General features: G+C 44.4%; 1 protein-coding gene across 1 annotated transcript in view; it reads left to right on the top strand.

Moving 5' to 3' along the window:
- Positions 1–12,254, top strand: part of CERS6 (ceramide synthase 6) — a 131,313-nt gene that overhangs the window by 43,921 nt on the left and 75,138 nt on the right. The window lies entirely within an intron of this gene.

Raw genomic sequence — 12,254 nt, forward strand, 5'->3', positions numbered from 1 at the left:
CTCTCCAACAACAGTTGAGTCTACTGTATGTATGGGTCAACTCAACCCCTTTGGGTTGGGTGACTAGTAATCAGTGACATTTTCATGGACGTGGTATTGAGAGAGAGAGAGTGACTTTGTCTATTGCATAGCTCTGATTTGAGGCTGTCCAGCCAGAGGAACATCCTTTTAAGTGGCAAAGATTGGGGAGCTTATTTGTTTTTACAGTAATATACAATGCTTATTTGTTCATCCATCCATAACTGTCGCATCTGTTGCTTTGTCTTAGCATTTTGGTCCTATTCCCTGTGACACCATCTCTTCTGCAATATTTACTCCAGGTCCTAGATAAAAAATTTATTCCAGGTCCTTCAATATTGACTGGGCACAGTTCAAAGAGCTGGTGCTGACCTTTTAGGGCCTCACTGGGATTCTGTGTTTGTGTTTTAATGTATTGCATGTTATAGAGCTATAACCCCAAATCATTGGAACTATACGATTGCACAAAGCAGCTCACAAAATTACAAAAGCTGCCCAAGGGCAGGGACCCATTGGCCCAGCGACCTGTCAGACCCCAGGACTGGGTTTCAGGGGAAGGATTGGCTGGGCCTGGGGTTGACCCTCCCTGGGGGAGCATTTAAAAGGCGTGCCCTGAGGCAGCCAGAGAGGAAGACCCAGACCCACTCCCCAGCAGGTGGGAATAGGTAGCTGGCTGGGCAGAGTGGGGGAACTGGGTGAAGAGACCCCCCCTTCTTCCCTTATTCTGAGGCTCTTCCTGGGGCAGTCACCTGACAAAAGAGACCCTCGAGGGTGAGATTGCCCCAGACTCAGACCCAAACCTGGCAGAACTTGACAGTGATCTAATTAGGTGCTTCTAAAAATGATTCTTTGTGTTATCTTGCTACTAGATTTCCCCTTATCTATTACAGTATATTTATGCCCTGTTTTTATCCTTGTGGCCAAAGGCAGTTTATAATTACACATTTTAAAATGTACGGTAGATCCCTAATTAGCTCTCCCTTCCCAAGAAAAATGCCTGCAGCTGATATGCCATTAAAAGTCCTACCAATTAAACAGGCTTTGGAGCACCTCTTAAAATACTTCTAAACCACCACCCCTGCCCCTCTGTCCTCAAGGAACCCCATTGTATAGGATGGGAGCTACCATAGAAAAAGCACTGGCTCTCTAGAGGGGGAGCAGCCAATATGGTAACAGTGAAGGCTGTAGTTGGCACAGAAGGACTTATGGGAAGGTCCTTTAGATATGTAGGTCGTAGTTGTGAAAGATCTTGCATAGAGACTCAGAAGGGCAACAAACCCCATGTGGATAAGGGAAAATGTCCTGGTAACTCCTCATATCTACTTCTTCAAGTTAAATAGAGAACAATGGGAAAAGTGGATGAGCATTGTGAACGTCTGCAGTATCCAATAGCTCACAGAAAAGTCTGTGCAGAATCCCAGGAAGGGCTTTTTGAGGCAATGGCTACTTTTCCTCCACTCTGTCCTTGCTGAAGAAGGCTTCTCAATGTTCAGCAGGAGAGGCAGCACGGGCCTTTCCCTCTGCGTTAGATTGGTTCTTGACTTCTTCTCCTCAGTTATTAACTTGTGCTTTGTGAGGCCTTGTGTCCACCTCCCTGGTAATGTCACAGTCCTGTAGAAACTACTCTAAAGTAATCCTTTGAAAGGCACATTGTAGTTGCATCCCTCTCTCTGAAGGAATCTTCCAGTGAAATCCTGAGAAGAGTTACTCTCCTCAAAACTCACTGAATTTAATGGGCATCAGAGGGTGTAACTCTGGCCATTAACACATGGCTGTGTTCGAATTTGTTTGTCCCTGTCCTGTTTCATGCTTTATGATCCCGCATTCAAAAAACTGAACACACGGGGGCAAGGACAGGGCTAAACAAATGACAAGGGGGGTGCCTTCCCCGCTGGGAGAAGTGATGGCTCCTTTCCACCCCCCGGACCCCACGCCTCTCTCCCACCCACCCTCCCTTCCCCACAGCGCGCCCTCCTCCGCTTCAGGCTGCTGCAAGGTGGGCCCAAACCCTGCCTGGGGGTGGGGGAAGCGGCGGAGGAGGAGGACGCAGGGGTGAGGGGGGAGAGAGGGGTATGCTGCTGCTGCTGCAAGCGGGGAGTTGACCTGGGTGCTGAAACGCACCATCAAACTCCCGCGGCTGCAGCGAATCTCCCTGGAAAAATTCGCCACAACCCCTCACTTGCAAAACCTGGGTAAGAACCAGAATTGGGAGGGTTCATCCTGTGGGCGGGGAACGGCCATGCGTGTGGCCTTGGGAGATTCGCTACACCCGCGGAAGATTTACGGGACAAAACGGCCATGCGTTAACGGCCTCTGTTGAGGATGGCACAGGTAATGCAGTCAGGATGAGGAGTATTTTGTTGAATTTTAACTAATCTGATTTGTGTGTAGAGGGGGTTATATTTGGCAAGGGACACATGATAAAGGAAGCAAAATAAAGGGGGATTTTCATACAATACATTGGCAGAGTTTCATGTCAGCAGTAATGATGGGGAATTAAAAGCCCAACAAAAAGTAGTTTGCAGGGGAATACTTTTTATTTTGTGTTGTAAAATAGGTTTTATTCACCTTCTGGAAACAGCTTTACCTTTCTAAGTACGCTATCATAAAGGAGCTATCCAAAGGACATGTTTGCATTGATTAGCAGTTCTCATTGGGGGTTACCGCACTTTGTATTCCCAGCGATGTATTAAGAGTTTGAAAATATTATAAAAAACATCGCTTTAAAAGGGTTTTTGGATACCATGGCTAATAAATGGTTGGAAGACGTCTTCAAAGCTAAAGGGGCCAAACAAAGTGCAAACTGTATTTTTTATAACGTTTTCAAACTCTTAATACATCAGTGGGAATACATAGAAAGTGCAAACAGTATTTTTTATAACATTTTCAAACTCTTAATACATTGCTGGGTATACAAAGTGCAGTAACCCCCATTGACTGGGATATTGGTTTCAGTTGGATCACAATGTAGCAAGTTTGTACCTTTCTTCTACGGCTTAGATGGTCTTCATCAGCTCCCTTTTCTTTGGGCTGAACATCTTAATTCATTTTTGTTCCTGTTTCTCCCCCTTTGCCCCCCGCTCCCAAAACAAAATGTGGCACATTTTTCCGAGTGCGGCTCCTAAAAATTACCAGACCAAAATATACTGCTCATCACGCACACTGCTATGTTACAAGTACACTTCAAGACTCATTTCTTCCTTTTATTTTATCCACAGCAATGAGACAAAATTATCTGATGATTATTCTATTTGTGTAGCATGAATGGGATATCAAAAGTGCTCTAGGTTCTCCTTTCGAGAAACGCAAAGGAGTCTTTTCTGCAGATTGACTTTATGTAAAATAGTTATAATTATAATAAATCTTTCCACTGGAAGTTGTCATCTGTATGGTGTTGTCCCTAAAACGAATAATGTTAGATTTTTATGATTCTGGTGTGGTTAACGTGAAAAACAAATTAAAACTTCAGTACAGTGCTTAATTTCTACATAATATAGAAGTAATAAAGATAACTATCGGTTGTCTCAATCAAAATACTCGAGAAAATACTCGAGTACAGAAAAGTCCAAAGTATTTTCCCTGATAGGCCTCCAGACATGTATTGGTTTTGCGCTGGGTCACAAACCTGATCATCTCTGTTTTCAGCGCTGTTTTTTAAACTTCAGAATACTCTATTGTTCTGAGTAGCGTTGCCAACCTCCAGGTGGAGCCTGGAGATCTCCCTGAATTAGAACTGATCTCCAGGCAACAGAGATCAGTTCCCCTGGAAAAAATAGCTGCTTCAGAGAGTGGGCATTATACCCCACTGAGGTCTCGCCCCTCCCCAAACCCCTCCATACCTAGGCTCCACCCCCAGAATCTCCAGGTATTTCCCAACCCAGAGTTGGCAACTCTAAGTAATACTGATGTCATCATTTTTGTCTATGTAGTGACATCTCTGTTGGCAATCAGTGGTAGCTCAGAGCGATTAGAGTGCCAATTTGAACCAAACGGAACACATGAAAGCAGTAGCTGGTGAGGGCTGTGCCTGCTTTGAATCACTGCCCCTTCAGAAGGGAAAATTAGCTTTAAAAGGGATCCAGAAGTGAGACACAGTCGCCTCTGTATTCCAGAGTGGATCTCTGAAGGGGTACCCCAAAATAAAATTATGGGGGAAAAGAGTGTGTGTGAGAGAGAGTAATTGTAAACACAAACAAATAACTTTATTGTATACAAAATAAAAAGAATAAAAATGTGAAGAACCTACAACTAATTCCCTAAGCAATCACGCACGCTCACGCGCCAGCAAGGGGGTGCACTTATAGGCGGTAGGAGGGAGGAAATTGGGAAGTTTCAGGGAAGGGAAATACAACCTATAATCCAGGGCTTGGGGTATGGAGGAGTCCGGAGGTAGACATTCACCTGAGTGAAGAGCTAGCAAAGCAAGGAGAAAAATCCTGTGGAGTGCAGCAGGGGTTATAGAATCATAGAATAGAATAGAATAGAATAGAATAGAATAGAATAGAATAGAATAGAATAGAATAGAATAGAATAATAGAATTGGAAGGGACCACCAGGGTCATCAAGTCCAACCCCCTGCACAATGCAGGAAATTCACAACTACCTCCCCCCCACACACACCTAGTGACCAGAAGATGCCCAAGATGCCCTCCCTCTCATCATCTGCCTTAGGTCACAGAATCAGCATTGCTGACAGATGGCCATCTAGCCTCTTCTTAAAAACCTCCAGGGAAGGAGAGCTTACCACCTCCCGAGGAAGCCTGTTCCACTGAGGAACCGCTCTAACAGTTAGAAAATTCTTCCTAATGTCTAGACGGAAACTCTTTTGATTTAATTTCAACCCGTTGGTTCTGGTCCGACCTTCTTGGGCAACAGAAAGCAACTCGGCACCATCCTCAATATGACAGCCCCTCAAGTACTCAGAAGGAAACCGGAGTTCTGACCAGCTGAGAACTGGACTGGAAATCCGAGGAAAAATTTGCTGGGTCTGTATGTCCTTCTTTGACAGAAGGTCCCCAGTGTAGGAGGTTTGACCGTTCTGACTTCAGATTAGGTCAAGATAGGAAGTTTAAATCTGACTGGCTGGTTTAAAGTTAACTGCGGTCAAACTTTGACATGGAACAATTGGAGAAAATGCCTTGATTAGGCTATTGTGAGCCAAATCTGCGTGGGCATAAAGGGTAAGGCAACACGATTAACATACCTTAAGGAGGTTGAAGTAAACTAGATTTGCATGGACGCAGAAGTCTGGGTGACGTAACTCCTGAAACAGAATGGAAGGGCAAATTAATGTCTTGAGTGCCCTTCCTGATTGAGTAAAAAAAGGAAGACGAGGAATAAGGGAGTTGATTAATGAAATAGCAACATCCTTGGGCTGTACTGGCACATCTGGGTTATGTCATGATATTGGCTGATGCCTCCAGTGTTGAAATGTCTTCTGTGATTGAGAACGATGTGGCAGTAAGCTGGGGGAGATTGCGCTTGTTCTGCTTCCCTTGCAGCAACACCCTTCCTCTTCATCCTTGGGAATTTCCAGTATCATGGCCGAACCCAGGTGCCTTTGAGTTTCAGATTCCCTGGCACTTAGCCTGTAAAAGGGGGTGCCTGTTAAAACAACTAAGTCCAAAATAAGAGGGGAACCCTACTATCTGAGGGTCTTGACTGGAAGAGGGGACGGGGACCTCACAGTGTCCTAGCAGTCCAGGCTCAACCTAAAATGGGAGACCTATTCAGAACTCTCATGAGGTATCCCTCTGGGCAGGCGTCAACAGGAAGCAGCTCCTTGGAATAATGCACCTCACAAATAGGAGTCTTTGATCCCACCTGTTCCTCTGTTTTATTCAAACAGGCTGCTGGGAGAGAGGAAGCTTGCGTGATCAAAAATGAAATTCAGTTGCCCTGTTCTGAATATTCTTCATTTAAAAAAAAAAAAAAAACACTCACATTTCAAGTGAATCAACTTTCTTCGTTGTCCAACTTTCACACCAGTACATAGTAATGGGAAATACGATGGCATGAATTATGGGTTGCCATTGACTTATGCTTACATTTAAGAATCTCTTCTAACTCCTTCGTGGCTGCCCTTTGCTGTTGTACTTTGGTCACATTGGGAGAAGACAAGCGTCAATGGGAAAGACAATGATGCTAGGAAAAGTTGAAGGCAGCAGGAAAAGAGGAAGACCCAACATGAGATGGATTGATTCAGTGAAGGAAGCCACAGCCCTCAGTTTGCAAGACCTGAGCAAGGCTGTTAACAATAGGATATTTTGGAGGTCATTAATTCATTGGGCCCTCATTCATTAGTCAGAAGCAACTTGACAGCACTTAACACACACATACACAGGACAGTTCTTGACAGAAAAGATGGTTTTTAAATGCTGCAAAAGTACCTCTCTAAACACGTTTCTTGTGTGTATTAGAGTGCCTTTCCAGGAAGGGGGTTGGCAGTGCTAATGGATATCCAAGCTCTTGTAAAAGAATTGTATTACGATGACCTTGATGTCTGCAGGTGGCAAGAACAGTTATATAGTAGTCTATAACAACGGGTGCCCCACAAAACTGAGAGCAAGTGAAAAAACCCATCCCTTATCCTAGTGTACCGCTTTGTTTCTGGCCTACTTACACAGGCACTCTGTTATGCATGAGGCCATGTATAAATCCAGAGATTTACAGCCCTTAGAAGGGTGTAACTCTGCTTAAGATTGCACTATGAGTGTAGGTGTAGGGTTTTGTCTGTATCTCTCTTTTTCTCCCCCCCCCTCCAGTTTTTTCCAACACAACTACATTTTGCTCTGTTTTGAGTGCGAGCTTGCAGATTTAGGATCGCACTGGTCTCGAGTGGTGCTGTTAGTATTAAATATTAACCAACTGCGCAGAGTTGCAGCCAAGGAGAAAAATCAGAAGTCAGTCAGATCTCTAGCCATAAAATTTAGTAGCAAGGCAATAAAGATTTCCCAGCGTACATGTTACCTGCACATTGTATCAAGACCGTAAGGCGTCTGCAGTGCTGCTCCTTCCTACCCGTGGCTCAGTGGTAGAACATCTGTTCAGCATGCAGAAAGTCCCAGGTTCAGTCCCCGGCATCTCCAGTTAAAGGGACTAGGCAAGTAGATGATGTGAAAGACCTCTACCTGAGGCCCTGGAGAGCCACTGCCGGTCTGAGTGGACAATACTGACTTTGATGGACCAAGGGTCTGATTCAGTATAAGGCAGCTTCTTGTGTTCATGTGTACCCTGCCAAAACGATGTGTCGTCTGTAAGAGAGCAAGTGCCAGCTGGAGCCCCCAAGAATTGCTTTAGCTTTATTAAAGGTAGAGTGTGCTGGGAGGTGCGGGGATTTTTGAGTCCTGAAACTTGTTGCAGGGGGAAGCTGACTTGTTTTAAACGTACAGCCACGTCACAGTAAAGAAACTTGCGTGCAGGGTAGAGGAGAGCGGGAGTGACGAGAAGTTTGTTGCTCTGCATTTAAGCCGCTGTTGTTTTAGTGACAGCTGTCATCAACAAGAGCACCGCACGCTGATAAGAAACAGTTCTCATTGTGTACCTGGGCCGACACTTTGTTTGGTTGTGCAGTGTGCAAAGGAGCTCATTTCCCTGGTGTAGGTTTGTGATCTTGATCGAGAGAAGGCATACTCTTTCAGCCTCCTTCCTCTCTTCCAGCATGTGTACTTCCCGTCGCTCCCTTTGGAGAGCTAACCTACAGCGCAACTCATTAAGATTGGCGCAGACAGAACATTAACTATGGTATCAAGTCGGTCTTGAAAGTTAAGCATTATGGTGAGCACCCGTGAGGGAAGGGAAGGAGGGAAGTTGCATAAAACAGGGGAAGTCCACAACACATTGCTGATCTCCTAAAAATAATTAGAAGATTGGGGTCATTATATTTGTACTGGGCATGTGATAAATGCTCAGTGGAATGGAAGATGCTTTGTACAACTTGGTGCCAGCGTGGTGTAGTGGTTAAGAGCGGTGGTTTGGAGCGGTGGAGTCTGATCTGGAGAACCGAGTTTGATTCCCCACTCCTCCACATGAGCGGCGGAGGCTAATCTGGTGAACTGGATTTGTTTCCCCACTCCTACACAGGAAGCCAGCTGGGTGATCTTGGGCTAGTCACACTCTCTCCGCCCCACCTATCTCACAGGGTGTCTGTTGTGGAGAGGGGGAGGGAAGGTGATTGTAAGCCAGTTTGATTCTTCCTTAAGTGGTAGAAAAAGTCGGCATATAAAAACCAACTCTTCTTCTCCTTCTCAGCTGGCACTACGTTGAGAACAAGCATGGTGATAGGTGGTTATGATGTCAGACAGGTTTGAATCCCCACTCTGCCATAAGAGCTTGCTCAGTTACCTTGGGCCAGTCACACCCTCACAGCCTAACCTACCTCACAGGGTTGTTGTGAGGATAAAATGGAGAAGAGGACGGTGATGTAAGTTGCGCTGGGTCCCCACTGTGGCCCAAATGAAGTCAATAAATTAATGTTAGAGGTGGTTCCATAAATGGCTAGGGAACTTGTACGGTGCATAGGAACCGAATCAGTCAGCGAGTTCCAATTGAATGTCTTTCTTGGTTTTATAAAATTATAAATTAATTAAAATTAATTAAAATTAAAATTATAAAATTGGTTTTAGATGCCAAACCGAGTTTAAGTCACGGTGCCCAACTTACTTGGCAGTGCGGCATAAACAACTTTGGGTGTAATACAGCACGTGCTGATATGAACTGCATCGTGATAGTGGAAAACCTGCCAGCTTGAATCACGCTGCGTTGCTCACCTACTTGTCTTGGCGTTATGCGGCTGGCATGTCCCCAAACCATTTTGCTTTGTCTCAACACGTTTTAGACCAGTACATAACCATTCAAATTTAATATTCTTTGGGTGGGGCATGTTTTAAGTATGTGAACTCTGCTGTTAAAAGGTTAAACAAAACCTCTGCTGTTATTTAGTTCCTATTACTCAGCAAGGACTCCTCCTTTCCCAGTGGGTTTTGTGCAATTGTAAACAGTGAGAAAGAAAGAAAGATCCACAGTAACTTTTGCATGGAGTGGAGTGTCTTGGATGTTTTACCTTTAGGGTTGCCAACCGCCAGGTACTAGCAGGAGATGTCCTGCTATTTCAACTGATCTCCAGCTGATAGAGATCAGTTCACCTGGAGAAAATCGCCACTTGGACTCAGTGGTACGGAAGTCCTTCCTCTCCCAAACCCCGCCCTCCTCAGGCTCTGCCCCCAAAACCTCCCGCTGGTGGCGAAGAGGGACCTGGCAACCCTATTTACCTTGCTTATTTTGAATACAACAGAGATAAATTCCCCTTGAGAAAATGGCCACTTTGGCAATTGGACTGTATGGCACTCAGTACCTCCCCTCTCCAAGCCCCACTGTCCTCAGGCTCTACCCCCAAAATCTCCAGGTATCTCCCAACCAGGAGCTGGCAACCCTAATGTACACAGAATCAACCCCTTACCTTTTAGTTGCCAAGTTTCAAGAAGTTCAATGAATAGAAGATTGTTTGGAGCGGAATAGATCTGCACAAGGAACTAAGTGTGAGGAGGGAGGGGCAAGCAGTAAAAATGAAAGTGAAACCTTTTGAGCAGAATACTCCACAAGTCTTGGGATCTTTGTGTGTATAGCCTGAGGTTTATCATATTATTCTCTCCCTGAAGAAGAAAATCTATAATGGCAGCAGGCCATAAAAAAGTCCTAGTTTGGGAATATTTTAATGAAGTTCCTCTGCCTATGGGTAAGGCAGGCAGGCATGCAAAATGCAAACACTGCAACAAATAAATGCAAGGCCTGGAGATAGTTCACCTCACAATAATTTCATAATTATCTATGTATTTCTAATAGTATAACCAAATCAGTAGTTTTTGATATAACTGTAAAACTAATTGAAAAGTTATTATTCTAAAAATGAAACCATCTTGTTGTAAATATTAAGATTATACCAGCAAAAACTAGTCTCTATGTAGAAAACCATGATTTAAATCTAGTCTTATTGACTAGTGATTTAAATCATGATTTAAATAGATTCGATTTAAATCAAATCCACCTTGGTTCATAAGTTCATTCTTTTATTAGAGGCAACTGTAGGACAAAATCAATGAATGCCTCCAGTTTTCTTTAAAATCTGTTTTTCTATCCCCGCTCTGCTTTAGAGTAGTGGACGAGTGTGGTAAATGTCTAATCTTGAGCATGTTTACTCAGAAGTAAGTTCCAGTTGAGTTCAATGGGATTTTCTGACAGATCCTAAGCATACTTCCTCTGGACCAGATGTGAATGTGTAGCACCCCTGCCTTCCCAACCCGTGCATACAATCACATGAGCCTTGAAAGAAAGAAAAAACACACACAACTATTATGCTTTTGTAGTGGTACCCCGCTCTGTCTTCTGAAGCACACGTAGTATAAAAGGCAAGCTTGTGTGGGTGGGTATGATTGAAGGGTTGCCGTCTCTTCCAGTAGAGAAGAAACCTACTGTATATTTTACATGCAGTTTCATTCTTATATATGTCAGTTCAAAGTTGCAAAATCTCAAGAAAATAACAGGTTGAGTCAATTTGCAGTTGGCAACACTGTGTATACACTCTAGGTGTTCCAACCACTGGAACACCACTGGTGGCCTTTCAGTTGGTTATGCATGTCCTAGGATTTCTTCAGGGCCCAAAGGGGAGAGTTCTAGTCCACAATGTTACAGTCAAGCAGTCAAAAAGCCTATGAGACAGACTGCTGTTTGCTGTGGCTCATTGGTAGAGCCTCTGCTTGGCATGCAGAAGGTCCCAGGTTCGACCCTCAGCATCTCCAGTTAAAGGGGCTAGGCAAGTAGGTGATATGAAAGACATCTGCCTGAGACCCTGGAGAGCCGCTGCCAGTCAGAGTAGACAATGCTGACGTCGATGGATCAAGGGTCTGATTCAGTATAAGCTTCATGTGTACCATGAAACCTTCAACTGATTTAATAATAGTGAACTTTCATGGATTATGGCCCTCTTGGCTGGAATTGGTCTCTATAAAACTATTTTATTGTGATCTTGGTAGGCAATTTTCTTTTCACAGAGCCAATGTTGTTGGGTACAGAAGAGCACTGGTGAGGTTCATCAGCTGAAAATAAATAAACTGTAGCTCGCTTATGTAAAATGTATGAATCCTGAAGCCATTTTCTATGATTCCCGCCCTCAAATGTAAAGCCATTCTTGTAAATGTGTAACTACTAACAGTTAATTCCTTCATCCCTACCTTGTGATCTATGAGCTGTAGCCCTTTTAAAAACACAATTCCCCCATTTCCCCCCAAACATAACACTTAATTAAAATATGGAGATGTACATTAGAGGAAACTCACCTCGAAAAACACTTGTTTGTTCAGTGCTGCGAGCATGGCGAGCGGGGAGAAGGAGATTCCAATTTATCTCCCATTCTATTTTCACGAGCAAAAAGGGTAGTGGCGAGGGGTTTTTGCCCCTTTTCTGTGGTTCTGCATGCACTGGGAAGGGCCATTCCAGCCAGAAATCTGGCTGCAGTATTTGGCACCTGTTGGAGTTTCTGGACACTCTTCAAGGGCAGCACCCCCTTAGAGTGCATTGCTGTAATCTAATCCAGATGTTACTACAGTGGCAAGATCTTCTTTGCCCAGGAATGCCTACAGCTGACTCACTGGATGAAACTGGTAAAAGATGGTTCTGGCCATCACCGCCACCTGCTTTTCCAGCAGAAGGCCCCAGTCCAGCAGCACCACCACACTATGTTCCTGCTCCTTCATGTGGAGTGTGACCCCATCAAGAACAGCAGGCACCTCCATTCCTTCCTCCCACAAGTAGCCTCCTGGGTCCTTCCTCCCACAAGTAGCCTCCACTTTTTCAAAGCTAAATTACTTAACTCACATAGTTTATATCCAGCCTTTCTACCCAGTAGGGACCCAAAGCAGTTTACATCACTCTCCTGTCTCCATTTTATCCTCACAATAACCCTGTGATGTAGGTTAGGCTGACAGAGAGTGGACCCAAGATCACCCAGTAATCTTCCATGGCAGAGAAGGGATTCACACCTGGGTCTCCTAGATCCTGGCCTGACACTCTAACCACTATACCGCACACATTTAGAAGCTTCTGAATCCTGTCCAGAGCCCCTGCGGAAGCAGCAAGGTGGCCATCTGTAATAAAATTCAAAACCTTTAGGTCTTAGCCTGCCCATTTTTAAATTCATACTTGAAGGAGTTGAATCATTTTAATGTTACGCTTTAATTGTTTCG

This window comes from Euleptes europaea, chromosome 15 (assembly GCF_029931775.1).
Source record: "Euleptes europaea isolate rEulEur1 chromosome 15, rEulEur1.hap1, whole genome shotgun sequence".
NCBI classification, from domain to species: domain Eukaryota; kingdom Metazoa; phylum Chordata; class Lepidosauria; order Squamata; family Sphaerodactylidae; genus Euleptes; species Euleptes europaea.